The 17,160-nt window shown below is 38.0% G+C and overlaps 1 protein-coding gene across 11 annotated transcripts in view; it reads right to left on the minus strand.

Annotated features, from left to right (window-relative positions):
• The window catches only part of NRCAM (neuronal cell adhesion molecule), a 308,117-nt gene that overhangs the window by 241,104 nt on the left and 49,853 nt on the right, over positions 1 to 17,160 (minus strand). For all 11 annotated transcript variants that reach the window (XM_054564304.1, XM_054564303.1, XM_054564299.1 and 8 more), the window contains exon 2: positions 7,808 to 7,965. The gene's annotated coding sequence lies outside the window, so the exon portion shown is untranslated. The remainder of the gene's footprint in view (positions 1 to 7,807; positions 7,966 to 17,160) is intronic.

Consider the following 17,160-nt stretch of genomic DNA (forward strand, 5'->3'; position numbering starts at 1 on the left):
GGCGCTGTGTTAGAATACCGAGGCACCTCCACTCACACTGTAAGCGGGGAAGCCTGGATACGAGGGTAAGGGTTGCATATGTTTTTCCTCATGAGGTATAGAGCCATTTGAAGAGTTTTAGCTTGGCAGTAACAGAATAAAACTGGGTCTTTTGATGGAATATATTGGGGAGAATATTGAAAACATGGGAATCAGTAAGGATACCTTTAAAACTCATTTTTCCAGCAGTGGATCCATTTAACCAAGTAAAATCTTAAACAAAATCTCTACCTATTATGTTGCTAAAAATTTTTTTAATTAAATCAGATATACTTTAGGCCAATGTGTGATGGGACTCCCAGGCTGAACTCTCAGAGGCTGTACCCTCATGTCTGCTGGGCTTCTTTTGAAAGAAGATACTGTAGTGTGATGAACATCTAAGATATGACAATGGAACTAGAAATTAAAAGGAAACTTACAGAGACACAGTTTTATGAGAGAAGAAATCATTTGGTGGCTGTGATTAAAAGAGCCACACATTTTGGCTTCCAGTCCAGTGCTCTTTTACCTCCGTTCTGTCTCTAGGCCTGTCCCTACTTGACAAGACATGCCAAGGACAAAATGCAAAATCCCATATACTTATTAGTAATTTAGAAACTTCTCAGTGACCTCCTCTTATCTTCTGACACTGAGATTTTAAAAGAGCATTTAGTGTAAAAACCTAGCTCCATTATCCATTCTTTAGTCTTATCTATGAGCAATTAATTGATTGAAAAAGATGTTCTACTCCAAAGTTCCAGACTTCGTACTGTTGTTCTAAAGTCCTTCATAGAGATGTAACACTCATTAGTATTTTAACAATGTCATCCCAGGATCTGAGTCTCAAAAGAATTCACATTGGATACAGAGAAATGGTCCATGTTGATTGATTTTAACTTATTTTTATATAGAATATAAAGAGATGACATACAATGAGATTGAAAAGTAGGATAATATCTAACAGATTTTAAAATGCACAGAAAGACACCTATTTGGTGAAACAGATTTGTTTCATTATCAGGAACCACATAAAAAGTGCATATGGACACTTTCAAATATACTCTTAAGAAATTCAGTTATTTAAAAAATGTGAATAGTTATTTTTTCCCCATTTGCAAAAAAAGAACATATGTGATTGAGTTTCTTGGAAACATCATTTCTGAAGTATGAAATCACAAAATCAAGAGTTCAGAGTTTTCCATAAATTCTGTGGGAAGTATCTCAGTGATTAAGGACTTAATGTTGTCTTTTCTTTTTCTGAAGATTTTTTTTTAAAGTGTGTATTCTATAAGCTCTTTCCTGTTTTTTATTGTCCAAAAGTAGAGTAAGTCCCTTGATATAAACCCAATTATTTTCCTCCTTTAATTTCTGCCCATTTTCTGCTGTTCTATTCTCTGTAAACATGGGCAAAATATGTTAAATAACCCAACCCCGCCCCCCCACACACACAAAAGACCTCCACTCACTTGAAGATAGAAGGCAACTTAATCTTCCATTCTTCAACAACTCCAGATCCTTTAACTTTTACTCATAGGGCTTATTTTAATCTCTTTAACCACTTTAGGTTTCTTATGGAACCATGTCCAATTTCTCCACATACTTTATAAAAGGGGACTAACAAAGTAGAAAAATTATTTAAATTTGCAGGTGATGCATCTTTTATTAACCTTCATACTCTACTAAAATAAATGTAGTAATAAAAATGACATTAAAAGCATTCTGCATTTTAACCAATTGGTCAGAACCAATGGGTTATTTGTAAGTAATCACTGGTAATTACAATCAAAGGTATAATTGAGTAAGTGCTTCGTTTGTGCTAGGCACTGAATACCTTGCTATCAAATTCTGGCAACATCTCTAAGAGGTAGGCATTGTTATCCCTATTTTTCACAAAAGTGCCTGGCCTTGATTTCCAGAGATTGATTATGATTTCAGAGCTAGTACCATATCACAGTGCTATAAAGATACATAGTCACAGACTCACACATGTATGCATGACATGGTCCATGTCTGGTGACTGCTGCAGGTCAAGTTTCCCTAAAGCCAGACTCTGAGATGAGGATTTGCATGCAGGAATTTTATTGGTGAGGGCTCTTGGGTTCAGTATGTATGGATGACTGAGCAAAGCCAGACACGGCATTTGGAAAAGCTGGGCTGTGATGCATTCACGGTAGAAGTTTCAGCTGATCCTACAGGTCCTGCAGAGCTGTCGTGAATTGGGGTTAAGGGCCTTTGTGTCCCCAAATAGACCAGCCATTGAATGTATGCTGCTGTCCTGAGGCAGGTGGTATAACTGAGTAATACAACGCTTTAGCTGGAGGTTGGGGGCAGTCTCCAAAAGGAGGAACTGGGCTATGAGCTCCCAGCTGTCAACAATCCCAGAAGCTGGAGGAAGAATGCCTCAGTCCTCAAGGGGGAAAGGGACCTGGGGGGGCAGTTCACAGAGCAACTACAGTGACTATATTCCGATGCCCACCTTAGGATATAGTTCTGTGTTCCTGTTTATGGATTTGTACATTACAGAAATCACGCAGCTTCAATGACAAAGAAATCAAAGAAATAAGATTGAAGGGGGAAGAACTACAAATACTGCTTTGATTTATGTGTTGGAAATGAGGAATATCCATCTCGCTTTTCAATCCCTCTCTGTTCACCTTGGTTTCTCTTCTTCCCTCTGTATCTGTCCCTTTTATGTGTCACATACAACAAACAAATATCATGACTCTCAATAAAATATGGCAAATTTGATAGCAACGAGGGGAAACAAAAGAGAACAACTTGAAATATTGGTAACAGAGAATTATTACCCGAGTGGATATTGTCATTTTTGAACAGTTCTGTCAATGATAATATATACGTCCTCTAAATGTAACATTTTGCAAAGAATGAATAAACCCTATTAGTAGTTCTACATCCTCAATAATTTGTTTTATCCTCAATCTTTCCTCATAGACTTAATTTTCTAAAACATTAAAAAGACAATTACTTGAGGATGGTTCTTGCCAAAAAAAAAGCACAAATTGATTGTGAAGAGGAAGTTCTGTTCCATTTTATAATGAAAACAATCAAAAATGTTTTTTAAGTTTAAAATCAAAATGATTTATTATTGATAGTTATATATCCATTATGTAGAAGCTTTTAAAATGCTAGAGAGGCAACAACTAGCAAGAATGGTTTGTTAGGGCATGAATTTGAAATAGATCCCCAGAGGATCATGAATCCAGCTTATATTATGGGAAAATTTGAAGAATCATTAATTCATATTATGCTGCCTTTCTATTCTATTAACAAATGCAAAAATAAATTCTCCGGTTACCATTCTCATTTTAACATGAGCAGCAAGATATTAGTGCAAAAGCTAGAGTTTAAAAAGAGTTTAATAATACACCTGAATCAAGAATAATTTTGAAAGTACTCAAACAACACAAAAGGCAGTGGAGAGTGAAAATTCAAATGTAGCAGGACATTATCAGATTAGAAATCCATTATCATTGTCCTCCACCAAAAATGGCCCACAAATTGCTGATGCAGTCTATGACCTCTATAAAATGAATGAATTTGTATCAAAAATTGGTGGCTCAGCACTTTCTCTCCCCTTTCTTTATAAAAATCCCACACTACAGAAAGGCATAGGATAATACATTTTACTGCATATTTCAAAAATGTCACCTGCCAGCTCATCTATGTCTTCTTTCGAATAGGAATTTCCCCTAAACAATCCTCCTCCAGCAGCATTCCATGTTCTAACCACTGGGCAGTAGGGCAGTCTTAATTACTCTTTCAAATTCTTACTACTTCTAAGTGGCATCTCCAAGCCAACATAAACTCTATCCATTATTTTGTTGCCTAATGGTACTCTGAGCAGCCACCCACTACTGCTGCATTCTGTACTTTGGCCACGGTAAGATGGTTCAGAAGAAGACCCCACCGCTAAACAACAGTGGTGAAAGCTGTTCACCAGACATACTGTCTTGTGTTCACTGACACAACCTGACAGATTGTGTATCTGTCAATCCGTGTCCATGTTGTCATCCTGCCCAGTGTAGCCCAGTTATACAGGGGCCAGCCATGTCAGGCAATGCCTCCACAGCTCTCACGCCTCACCAAATGAAGGGCGTCTCATCTGCTTCCACAGCCAGTTCCATAAACAAAAACTGTCAAGGGTCTCACATTCTGGAGACATCATTTTAGAATTTGTCTATCACATAGAGAACATGAGTGAGACAGGAAAAAGACAGAGAGACAGAGATGAAAGAGGTAGAAAGAGAGCACCCCCCCCAAAAAAAAATAAAAAGAAGAAAAAAACAGAAAGATATCAAATCTGGGAGACAAATTTCTTGTCTTACAGAGAAATAAGAGGAAACTCCTTTAGTTACTGGCAGCTTTGGGGAAGAGTGAATCATGTTTTGTCCACGCATCCTGATGATTTACAGCCCACTGGTTTCACAGCAATGACTGACCATTCTGTGAATTTCAGAGAACAATTCATTGTCCTTGAGACCACCTACAACTTGCATGCATGTGACATAATTCTAAATTACACCAACTCAACATTTCCATAAACTTTTATACATAAAATTCATAGGGTATTGTAATGTATTTGAGCTAGTTAGAACTATATTGTGCTTAAAAGTGTCAGTTTTATAATAATTGTTGAGTGCCTTTTTATGTGTTAAAGCTATCTTTTATTTAAAAGAGAAAATAAAACTGAAAAAAATAGGATGTTTCATGACACTGGGTAGTGAAGCCACTTGCACTGTTAGTGAATGTGCCTGATACATTGTTACTGAAAGTACCTACTGGGGAAAAACTGGAATGATAATCGATGTTGAGAAGATTGTCCTTTTTCAACGAAATTTAAAGCACAGTTTTGATTCTCTCCCAATCCTTCATTTTAACCAGTATGATAAATAAAAGATGCTGAAAACAAAACACCTGTTAAAAAGTTTAAGATAATAACATCTTAATCAGAGCCAAAGTTATTAATGCAAAATCTGTTTGTTAAATGAAAAGTGACTAGCCAAAGCCAACGCCATCAATACGAAGGGACTTCCTTAATTCAATTTCCTATTTTAGGACATACAGATAAGTTCACAGTTCAATAAAGATTTGGAATAAGAGAAAAAAAAATATGAAGTGAAAAGGGCAGAATGAGTTTCAAGAGACCACGGCTCTGGCTTCAGCTGTTAGTATTAAATAAGTTAATTTTGCTTCACATTAATTTTCTTGTGTATAGAAATGAAAGTGAGAGATTAGCTGATCTTTAAATTTTGGGGGAAAGATTGTGGTGAAGTGGACTATAAAAAAGGAGCATTTTCCAAAATTCCAACAGGTCTTAAAAAAACTGTCAGTAAGGTAAGGAAGGCCATGGTAATCTAATAAAACTCACTCAAAATAATACTATTGTAAGTATTATTTGAATTTAAAATTTTTACCCATGACATTCCCTCAAAGAAGGCTCTGAGTAATGTATTTCAAAAGTGTAACTTGTGCGGACTCGATCTCAAACAGTGCAGCCTCTGTTATAACAGGCCCTTAATGACATTCTGGGTTGATGCTGGGAAGACCCAAAGTGGCGGTGAAATGCTGGCAGCACCCCACTGAAGAATGCCAGAGAGATCCTACGTAGCCTCCCATAGACACTGTCCATATCCTAGGCAGAGCAATGAAAGTGAAGAATTGACAAGAAACCATGATTTGTACAGAAAAAGAACGATATTTTGGAAAGCAAAGTACCTTTCTTAATTTCTGTAACTACTGTGAATTAAAATGGAGAATGGTACTGGCTTATGACTCTTCTAAATTTTAGGGTTTACATTGTCTTTTAAATACTGGTTTAAATTACATTTATCAAACTAAAAAAGTTATCACATATGTTCCTAGGAAGAATCTTAATTTATTACGCCAAGAAAATAAGACCAACAAGTACATATATAAATCAAATGATAGGTAATATCAAAATGAAATGGAAATTGAGAATGTGGTGAGTTGTTTTTTAAGTATATGAATAAATAATATTGAAGGCTTAAGTACAAAATCAAATTTATATTTTAAAAATATTTTTAACCATTGCCTCCATCTCCTAAATCAATGTTTCTAACCCGAACCCCTCCCTAAACTTCACACTTACACTTCCAACTGCCAATAGACATTTCTACCTAAACGTCATATATATACCTCAAAGTTTTCTTCTCCCCAAGAATAAGTCCTCTTTCCTCCTCAATTCCCTTTATGGTGTAATCATCCTCTCAAGCACCCAAGTCAGATACCTCAGAATCCCAAGTCCTAATATGTTCTCACTTCCAGTGCCCAGACTATCACCAAATCCAACACCTTCTAGCTCTTTCACATTTCTCTTTTTCCCCTGTTCCTCACTGCTTCTACCCTAATTCTAGCCCTCCCATCTTCTCCCTATATCATTACAAATGAGTCTTCCTCCTTTCAGTCTCGCTCACCTCCAGCTCTTTCTCTATACTCTCTCCAGGGTAACATACCTACAATGATAATGATTGTGAGCTCAAAACACCTCAGCGCTTGCGCACAGCCCCCATACCTGGTATAACTTATTATTTCCACACGTGGGTTCCATACCCCAATCCCACTGCTACTGTCTGCAATGCCCTCCTCCACCCCCATCCCTGCTCTTTAGCAAGCTGACTCCTATTCACCTCTCAAGAGCCATCTCAGGGGTCACCTTCTCCAGACAGACTTCTTTATATACAATCTTCTGGCCTCAGGCTCCATTTCATGCCTTTTCCATTCCTTAATATTCTCTCAGTATAATTTTATCATATTGGAGTTGAGCATATTGATTTACGTGTCTGTCTCTTGCATTTGACAGATATTCCTTGAAGGTAGGTACTTATAGTTATGATTTATTTACAAAGTGTTTTCATATTACTTATATTGTTTGAGCCTTAAAACAATCCTAGAAGGCAGGGCAAAGTAGATACGAAGGCTCTAAACACAGTAGACTCTAAATAGAGTAGCCCCCCCGACACACAGTTTTGCTTTCCACAATTTCAGTTACCCACAGTCAACCATGGTCCAAAAACATTACATACAAAAATTCCAGAAATGGACCATTCATAAGGTTTCAATTTCACGTGGTTCCGCGTAGCCTGGTGAACCCTCACGCCATCGCCATGCGTCTCCCCAGGCGGGACTCATCCCTTTGTCCAGTGCACCCAGGGCCCCTAGTCACTCAGCGGCCATCGTGGTTTCCAGATTGAATATCACCATATCTCAGTGCTTGTGCTCCAGGAACCCTTATTGTACTTAAAAATGGCCCCAAAGCACAAGATGCTGGCAATTCAGATACATCAAGAGTAGCTTCCTTTAAATGAAAAGGTATATATGTGTGTATGGGAAAAAACATAGTATATATGGGATTTGGTACTATCTGCAGTTTCAGGGATCCACTGGGGGGTTTGGAACATTTATCCTATAGATAAGGGGGCGCTATTGTACATAGGAAATTTCCCTGAGAAGGAAATGTTATTTGATTTTTTTAAAGATAAGGGTGGGTTTGCATGTGCATGTACATGTGTGTGTTCAATAAGACTTCATAAGTCAGAACTATAACTTCAAATAAATTTGTTTGGTCAAAATAGCCAATTGATTCCCTTCATAACTACTAAAAAATTCTCCTAATAAATAAAAACTCCCAGTTCTTTATAGTTTTCAATAGCCTAGTCCTCTATCCACTCTATTTTAAAGCATATATATCAGAAGACAGAACAGCTAATTCAGATTTACAAATACAGAAGGAGAACTGATTGGTTCTCACCTTCGGACAATCTAGTGGGCCAAGAGTTTCCTGAACGCTTCCCTGATTTTTGAAGCCGTCTTTTTCTCGGGTTGATGCCAACAGCTGAAAAGCAGCTTTGGTGAAAGTCTTCAGCAAGCAGGGGTGGAGGTTGCTGAGGAAGAATATCACAGAGATTCCTGAAAAGAAAAAAAGAAACAGAACAGTGAAATATTGTTTTGGGTAGTTAATTCTATTAACTGAAATTTCATTCTATTATCCTACTACAATTGACAAGGAGAACTTAATACATATCAAATTCCATGATTAATTTGAATCAAGAATTACCTTACTTAGGACATCAACATCTAAGAAACTTTAAGCAATTTAATGACAACAGATAATGAAATAAGGGTAGCATAATTCCAATTACATTTTGGTCTGAATGACTCCTAAATAGTAGAAAACACTGTATACACAAATCAAAAAAAAAAAAAGGCACCTGATCTTATTCTACTCTCATACTTCATGGGAATACACTGTACTTTATAATCACATAAACACCTAGGCCATGGGTGGGAAAAATCTAACACAGACTGAAAAGAACAGACAACGAATACCAAGTATTTGATCAAGGCTGACAATGTCAGAGAGGAGCTCAACAATGCAATTACATTTTAGAGGTGTCTTTGAAGGCAGTGAGAAGAGGCAACTGTGGATAAGAAAAGCATATTGTTAGGGAAGAACTATACAGAGTAAAACCTTAATTAAAAAGAAAACAGAAGAAATTCTTGAATAGTGTGCTTATTTAATACCTCCCTTTTTTGAGAAAGGGTGAAAATCACAGAAAGAATCATTTACAAAGGCTCTTTGGAACCAGAACTTGGTGTCAGTCAGTAGTGAGAACAGAAGCCAGGAGATCCAGACCTGCTTCCACCACTCACAGTCTGACCTTGGGCTTGAGCTTGCTAAGTGTTTCTCAACCTTATAGGTCCATAAGCACCACTGGGAGAGCTTTTTAAAAATAATGATGGCTTGCCCCCACACAGGCCAAACAAATCCTCAACCAGTGGGATGGAACCCAAGTACAGACATTTTTTTCAAAATAGAGAAAGTCAGAGAAGATGTTCTTTGACAACTCATCTACTTTTAACATTGTCTTCTCTACTAATTTTGTACATGATAACTCAAGTTTGTCTTAAGACAAATTTAAATTAATAGTATCCAAAATTTTAAAACCCAGTAAAATTAAATAGATCCCCAATTTTCAAGAGGAGGTCCCATAACCGAGGCTCTGAGAGGTATAGTGACTTATGTAAGGTCAGAGAAAACACCAGGACAGAATCAAGTCATCTGGAGAGGATGAAGTCGGATCATGAACTGGAGCTGAGACTAACTCTATTTCTGGCTGGGCTGGGTATGATCAGAAGATGTGGAGCCACACTCATGACTAGGCACTGATGCCATGGCTGTCTGGGCAGGGGAGAGCCTACCCTAAGGGTTTCCACCCCTTAAGAAATAATAAAGATAAAAATAATCCTAGTAGCTAAATTATTGAGCACTTCACATGAGCTAGACACTGCTAAGAAGCGCTTTAATTCTCACAGAAACTCTCTGACTTAAGTACTGTTATTATCCCCAACGTATAGAAGAGGAAACTGAAGCAAGAGAGCTTAGCCTTGTCTCCAAAATAATGGAACTAGAATTTTTACAAAGCTGGTCTCTCTCTCTTAACCATCAATTGACTTGAGGGAATGCAGTTAACAGGCAACTGGAGGCAAGGCTACTCTACCTGCCCTTGTATCCACTTTGTATTCTTTTGTCACAATGCGTTTTCATGCTGGAAAGTAGAAACAGAAGCAATCTGGAGTCTTCCCAGTGCTTTCAGATTTTCTCAGATTAAATCACTAATTTCTGTTTTTTGTAAAAGGATTCACATTTCTTCCTTCACAACATACACACATGTGCGCACGCGCGCTTCTAAATTAGTAGAGTTTGAATGCTGAGATTTAATTATACTGTTTTGGAGACCAGCTCAGGCAACTATCAGAAGAGTCATCACTGAAATCTGCCCTAAATGACTCAGCCCATCATGAGATATGAGTTTAAAAGCCTAGCTGAAGTCTCTGGAACATCGTTTTCAATTCATTTGGAAAAAATTCACCAAACATTCTTACACTCATCTTCAATTACCTTAGAGAAATATCTTTGTTGCAGTTTGCTGCCTCATTACATTTACATTATTTAAAATCATTTCCTTTCTTTATATTATTGTTATTAGCCCTAGCTGGGTACTCAGTTTGTTAGAGCATTGTTCCAATAGGCCAAAGTTACAGATTTGATCCCCAGTCAGGGCACATACAAGAAGCAACCAATAAATACAAAAATAAGTGGAACAACAAATAGAAGTTTCTCTCTCTCTCTCTTCCCCTTTCTCTTTCTTTCTAAAAATCAATAACTATAAAATGAAGTGTTGTTATCAACTCTAATAAAATTTAATTTACAAATATTCCACATATTAAATATATTTTATTTTAGAGGTTAACGCAAAAACATTACTGTTTCTGACACTGTAGGCATATTCTACTTATATTATGGCAGAATTATCTTCATGGCTTGTTATAATAATAATAGAAAAAGATGGTTTTCATTTGACACTTCTGGGAAAAAACAAAAGAGTGATTTTTTAAAAGACCACCCAATTTTGGGAACTGGAAGAGGCCTGAAAGGCCATAATATCCAACCATTTAGTAGTGCCTATGACCTATTGCATGTTTAAAGAATTCTGTATAGAGTTGAGTCTCTCTTCCTGCAGCTTTCACTCATTGGTCCCAGTTCTGGCCCTTAGAAATATATACAGATTTGCATTCTAGTGTGAACTTCCTCTACCACAGCCCACTGTTCTGAAAAGCAGGGCTAAACTGTTGTTTTGGCACAGGACTGAGGGTGAGCATGACTCAAGGTGGATGACCCATGAGGTAACTTGTACAAAGGTCTCTGCCCTAGAAAAGAAATGATAATCAACCAAGCCAATTAAACAAGTTCTCTCTGGGATTAGATATCAGGACTCAGAGGAGAACCTAATGAATATGAGGTGGTACTCAGAAAGGCCAAAAGAGATACCATGAGAGAGGAGTCAGTCCCTGAAGTTGCCTCATAACTTCCCGCTGGTAATTTTTTGATGACCTTGATAACTTTGCACTTTCCAGATCCAGACAGGGATGCTGTGTTGGTAAGTCCCTCTTATGGTGCTCTGAGTGAATCTGTTCTCTACCACCCCAAATGCACAATACATATGAACTGAAAGTATAGCATCTCGTTTACCAACTGATCTTATAGCTGAATCTCAACATGACAATATTTCCCTTATCTTTTTGTAGGTATTTTTGTTAGAACCTAGTGAAGGCTTTATTTTTACCCCATTAATATTTCACCTTTTTAGAATAGGGTTCTCACCCGCTCAGAACTCTGGCTTCTCAGTCTGTCCTTCTAAAATATTTTTTATGCCTTTCCTCTTCATGTTATCTACAAATTAGGTAAGCATCCCATCTAGATTGATTTTCATGTGAAAATCAAATCACAAACATTAAGTTGGACACTATTCCACAGAGCTAATAATGGCATAAAACTAGTGAAAACCAAATAGCCAATAAATTTAAATGAATTTATTTTAGTGTCAAAGTAATTACTTAAAATTAGTAATTGCCAGCTCTCCAAACTGACTGCAAATCGTCCTGAAGATATAAATAGCTACATAAACGGACATGACCAAGCAAATCATTTGCTGAATAAAGGTTTTAACGTTTATTTGGTAGAGACTGCAAAACCCAGGAGAATTAGATTCCAGCATCATTAGAGAAAATTAGGCCATAGTTGAGATAACTGGCAATGTGAACTTTGTAGTTAGAGTAATTACCTGTGCAGCAGGCCATGAAGTTATGTTTGAGAAACATATTGTAAAAACAGAGCCAACTTAGCTTCATCCTTCCCTGAGGCAATCATGGAAATTAGGAGAATCTGTCATGTTAGGTCACCTGGTATACTCCTGCCAAAGTGAAATTGTTTTCCAAACATCTCAACTGCTTTGTCTAATTTACCTTTCAGTAAGCCTCACTGGAGCTCTCCTTAGCGTTAAAAGTACCTCACTGAATGGCTTTTTAAGTTCTTGTGTCTGCTTTTCTTAGTTTTTCTGTCTCCACCATCACGGTCAGACAGTCAGACTCCATTTTCCTGTGGAGGTCAGTGTGCCTGCCTGGAGCAACCAAAGCCATCCTCATTGGTTCTGACTGGATACTTCCAGCCCTCCCAGGAGTGTATGTGTAGACTTCATACCAACCATCTCTGTTGACCACGCAGGGGCCTTCTTGGAGTGCTTCTTTTTTGTCAGTTCTGTTGAATTACTATATTACTGTTCAGATCTGCTAGGGGGGATGTACTACCCTGTGGGCCACAAGAAACCCAAAAATGACCGAGACTCGACAGCTCAAAGACAGAGATGAAACATAATACCATTTTGTGTTGTATGGCATTTTGTGGTTTATTTTGCACAGAAGTAATCTCACTTAATACTGAAAAGTAAGTATTTTCTCAACATTTTACAGAGAGAAAGAAAGGTTCAGTAAGAGTAGATGACTTCACAATGATTCATCACAGCTAGTAAGTGGCAAAGCCAGGACCCCAGAGGCAAGCTTTGTGATTCCTAGACCATATTACTTCCAACAGCCCATAGGTTCACTCATTGTTTATGCAAATAAATGATTACAAAGCAACATGTGTATGTAGTTACTTTTGTAACTGGCTGGCATAATTTTGGTCCTCATAACAACTAATGAGGCGAGCGATTCTATTATCCCCATCTTATAGAAGAGAAAACTGAGGCTCAGAAAGTGACTACTGACCCACAGCTACATGGCTGACAGGTGGCAGAAAGTGATAAAACACTCCAACAGCAGTACCACACCGGAAGAAACATGGAGGGAGTCACTGGATCTGTTGCTAGGAAGAATGCTTAGAAAGGTTGGGAACTTTTTTTTGTACCATTTCCAGAGCAGTGAAACTTTTCTTGTTAATCCTGTGAGAAGACACTGGCACTGGAGACAAGAAAAAAAAATGTCAATTCTAAGAAAAGAGGGAAATATGATGCTCCCCCTTTCCCTCCTCCATGAGCATGGCAGTGCGAGTGACTTGACATCACTGAGAGCTTGCAGTGAATGAATAGCGCCTGCTGCATTAGTACTTGCAATATGTGTTTTCTACAATTTCCAATTCTTTGGACAGATCACACTGGCTGAGCAAAGCAGAGAGAGGGGACCCTCGGTATGCAGGGTTGGTGATTTTGCAGTGACTGCCTGGGAGGTTCATGAAGTGTGATTAGGCAGTTTGCAGGGACACCAGCTTGATTTACACAAATTTTTGGGGGGATAGGCACTCACATCTCAGTGCAGTACTCTGAACCTTTTTTCAGGTATGAAAAGAGGGAGTCTTCATTTCCTCTCCCATGTACAAAAGAAACCACATTTAGCAAGTAACTGTCATGGCCCAGACATATGGCTAAAGGCTTCTTTTAATCCTACAACAATCCCCTAAGGTGGCCGTTGTCGTACCAATGTTCCACATGAGCATACTGAGACACAAAGAAGTCCAATAATGTACCCCAATGTCAGAGAGCTTGTCCATGTCAGAGATAGGAGTTAGGCCTGGTATGTCTGAGAGATAAAGCTTTATTAAAGTTGGAAAAGCAGTTAATTTTAGATGTGAGGTATATGTAAAACAAACAAATAAGCAAACAAACCAAAACAAACAAACAAAAAAATCCCAGAAGGTGCTTAATGGAAATGGAAATATATTCCACAGGAAAAACCAGGAGCCTATACAAACTTTCCATATTCTTAACCTGAAGTCTCAGAATCAGCCCCCACAGAGCCTGCTGTGTTCCTAAAAAAATTAGAGGTAGAGGGAGAAATGTGTCAAAAACAGGAATGTGCCTGGCCTCCCACTGATAAAAGTGCATGGGGGTTGAGAAAAGGAAGAATATACCCTTGGCAGGGATCAGGCAGTAACTACCAACGACCTCATTGAGCCATTGGCAGCGAAAGAAAGGAGAGGAATAGAATGCTAACTCCAGGGAGCAGCACATAAGAGAAGCTAGTGGGGATCTGAGCACATTTGAAGGTGGGAACACAGATGCAACAAGGGGAGACTGACAGAGAATGAAGCTGCAAGTGGCAAGAGTAGTGAACAGAGCCAAGGTCCAATGAAGAGAGCTTGGTAGAAGGGATACACACATAAGGAGTGGAGTTCTTACTGTACTAAGCCAGTTTACCTCAACATAAGAAATGTATGAACTCATTTCATTTCTTCTCCCATGTGGGAGAGAACACTCCTCAGATTGAAGCACTTCTGAAATCCGTTTTCAAGAACTAATGCGACATACAGCCCATGTGCAGAAACATGCTTATTTGCATATTGCCCAGTCCTCTTACTAAAAACAGTTGGAGTTAGTCAAAATGAAATGAAATGCCAACACACTTCAACTGTAATAACAAATGCCTTGCAACCTCAAACTTGAGTTTAATAGAATAAACAAAACAAAATTGTTTTGATGACTCTGAAAAGCAACTGAACTAGTTCCAGCTTTAGCAGGGGTTTGTTTATTTTGCTTAGCTCCATTTATTCTAATCGCTCAAAAACATTTGTGAGTGCCTTTTGGGTAATATATATTAGCTTAAAGCTGGAATGCTAATTAATTTTATTTTCATTCTTCATTTTGACTGAGTTGTTTTAGAAAGGGTTTTACTTTTATTTTTGGACACTTTTAAAGCTATTTTTTCATAATGTTCATTTTTTCTGATAAGAATATCTTTTTATTTTTAAAAATATGAAAAGTACAGAAAATTTTTTAAAAATAAAGAGCAACTTTCTTTCCACCACCAGAAATAAAAATTGTAAATATTTTGGTGTTTGTCTTGCAAGTGTTTTATTTTTCCTGTATGTACAAAGGTCTGCATACACATTTTTTAAAGTAGAAGCTGTATCATACAGTGTGCAAGGATTTAGTAACCTGCTGTTCTCACTTAACAACATAAAATGAACATTTCCCCAAGTTATTAAATGTTCTACAAAATCAGTTTTAGTTTCTGCATATTTTACCATGTAAAAATCATATTTATTTAACCAATTTCCTAATATTGACCATTAATACTGTTCCATTTGGCTGACTTTTTTATACCATTTACTAAAGATGTACTATTTTACTAGAACTGGCTGAAAAGAAGTCAGTAAAATTCTTACACAGTTATTCCGCGGGGCATTATTCAGCAACAGGGTTTCAGTCTGGTGCCTACTCAGAGCAGCACCAGCACACGTCCAGCTTTTGCCACCCCAGTCCTGCCCTTCTCCTTTGCCAAGCGTCTGTATGGGGCAATGAGTAGTCTGCCTCATTGCATGTGATCAACGACAATGGCTGTTTCTTCACTCAGATTATTTTATTTTTTAAGTATGTTTTATTGATTATGCTATTACAGTTGTCCCATTTATTTCTCCCCTTTATCCTCCTCCCTCCAGCAATCTCCTCCCCCCTTAGTCCCTGTCCATGGGTCATACATATAAATTCTTTGGCTTCTCCATTTCCTGAACTATTCTTAATGCCCCCTCTCCATCAATTTTGTGCCTAGTAATTATTCTCCTTATTTCCTGTACCTTTCCCCCCAATCTCCTTCTGCCTCCTTCCCTCTAATAACCCTCTGAGATCTCCATTTCCATGATTCTGTTCCTATTCTAGTTGTCTGCTTAGTATTTTTTTTTTAGGTTCAGTTATTGATAGTTGTGAGTTTGTTGTTACTTTATTGTTCATAATTTTAGTCATCTTCTTTTTCTTACATAAGTCCCTTTAACATTTCATATACTAAGGTCTTGGTGACAATGAACTCCTTTAACTTTACCTTATCTGGGAAGCACTTTATCTGCCCTTCCATTCTTAATCCTTGATCCTTGTTTTTAATCTAGATCCTTGTTGTCTTAATCTAGATCCTTGTTTTTCATGACTTTGAGTACTTCTTTCCATCCTGTCTTGCCTGTAAGGTTTCTTTTCAGAAATCAACCAATAGTCTTATGGGCACTCCTTTGTAGGTAACTTTCTCCTTTTCTCTTGCTGTTTTTCAGAGTTTCTCCTTATCTTTAATCTTGGGTAATTTACATATGATGTGTCTTGATGTGTTTCTCCTTGGATCCAACTTCTTTGGGACTCACTGAGTTTCCTGAACTTGCATGTCTATTTCCTTTGCCAGATCGGGGAAGTTCTCCTTCATGATATTTTTCTTTATTTCACTTTGTATAGCCTTAATTTCTTTCATTATTTTGTGTCTGTACTCAATTGTTTCTGTGAGCATCCTGATTACCAGTATTTTGAACTCTGCGTTCATAGGTTAGCTATCTCGTTAGTTAGTCTTTTTTCTGGAGTTTTGATCTGTTCTTTCATTTGGGCTATATTTTTTTGTCTCAGCACACCTGTTTTGTTGTTAGGGTGGAGCCTTAGGTATTCGCCAGGGCAGGGCAACCCACTTCATTGTGTTGTGGTGCTGCATGTGGAAGAGGGGTCAGAGAGGGAACAATGCCCCTTGCTTGGCTTTAGCTCTACTCTCCGTCATGTCCCTTACTTCCTACAAGTGGATTGTGCCCTTTCAGGTGCTGATTCCCAGGTGGGTAGGTTTGTGTATGTTCTAGTATCCTATGGGCCCCTCCAACAAACTCTCCTGTGAAACTGGGAGATTGTCCCACCACAGCAACCCCCATAGATTTTTATAGCCAGACATTTTGAATTTTTAATTTCCTACACTGGAATCCTGGGTTGTGCCCTCTGTCTCTCTCCCTAGTTGTTTGTCCCTGTTTATCTGCATGTGAATGTGGAATATCCCTCTCTTCTTTTTCTGCCAGCCACCTCCTCACCTGCCATGGTCCGCCAGTCATCTCATTGTTGCGCGTCCTCACTGCCCCTCCTACCAGTCTGGATGAATGTTTCTTCTTTAATTCCTTGGTTGTTGGACTTCCATACAGTTCAATTTTCTGGCAGTTCTGGTTGTTTTTTTTTAATTGGTTGTTATCCTTCTTTTGGTTGTGCCGTGAAGCAAAGCATATCTACCTACGCATTCATCTTGTCTAGAAGCCTAACCCAGATTATTCTACAAGCTCGAATTTTCCAATGAACATATCAGAGCAGGATAGATGAACCAACTGGCCCCTAATTCCAGACTATGTAGGCAGATAGTCCTTCCAGGGACAGAAAGAGAATTTAGGGGAAACACTGATAGATAGGCCAACATTTAAAAAATGATAGTTTCTTCTCATTATAACGTGTTTATGTCTCAAAAGAAACAAAGGGCTAGATTGTGAAATTATCA

The sequence above is a fragment of the Pteronotus mesoamericanus genome, unplaced genomic scaffold, assembly GCF_021234165.1.
Source record: "Pteronotus mesoamericanus isolate MK-2021 breed Mesoamerican mustached bat unplaced genomic scaffold, CSHL_Meso_final scaffold_85, whole genome shotgun sequence".
Lineage (NCBI taxonomy): Eukaryota > Metazoa > Chordata > Mammalia > Chiroptera > Mormoopidae > Pteronotus > Pteronotus mesoamericanus.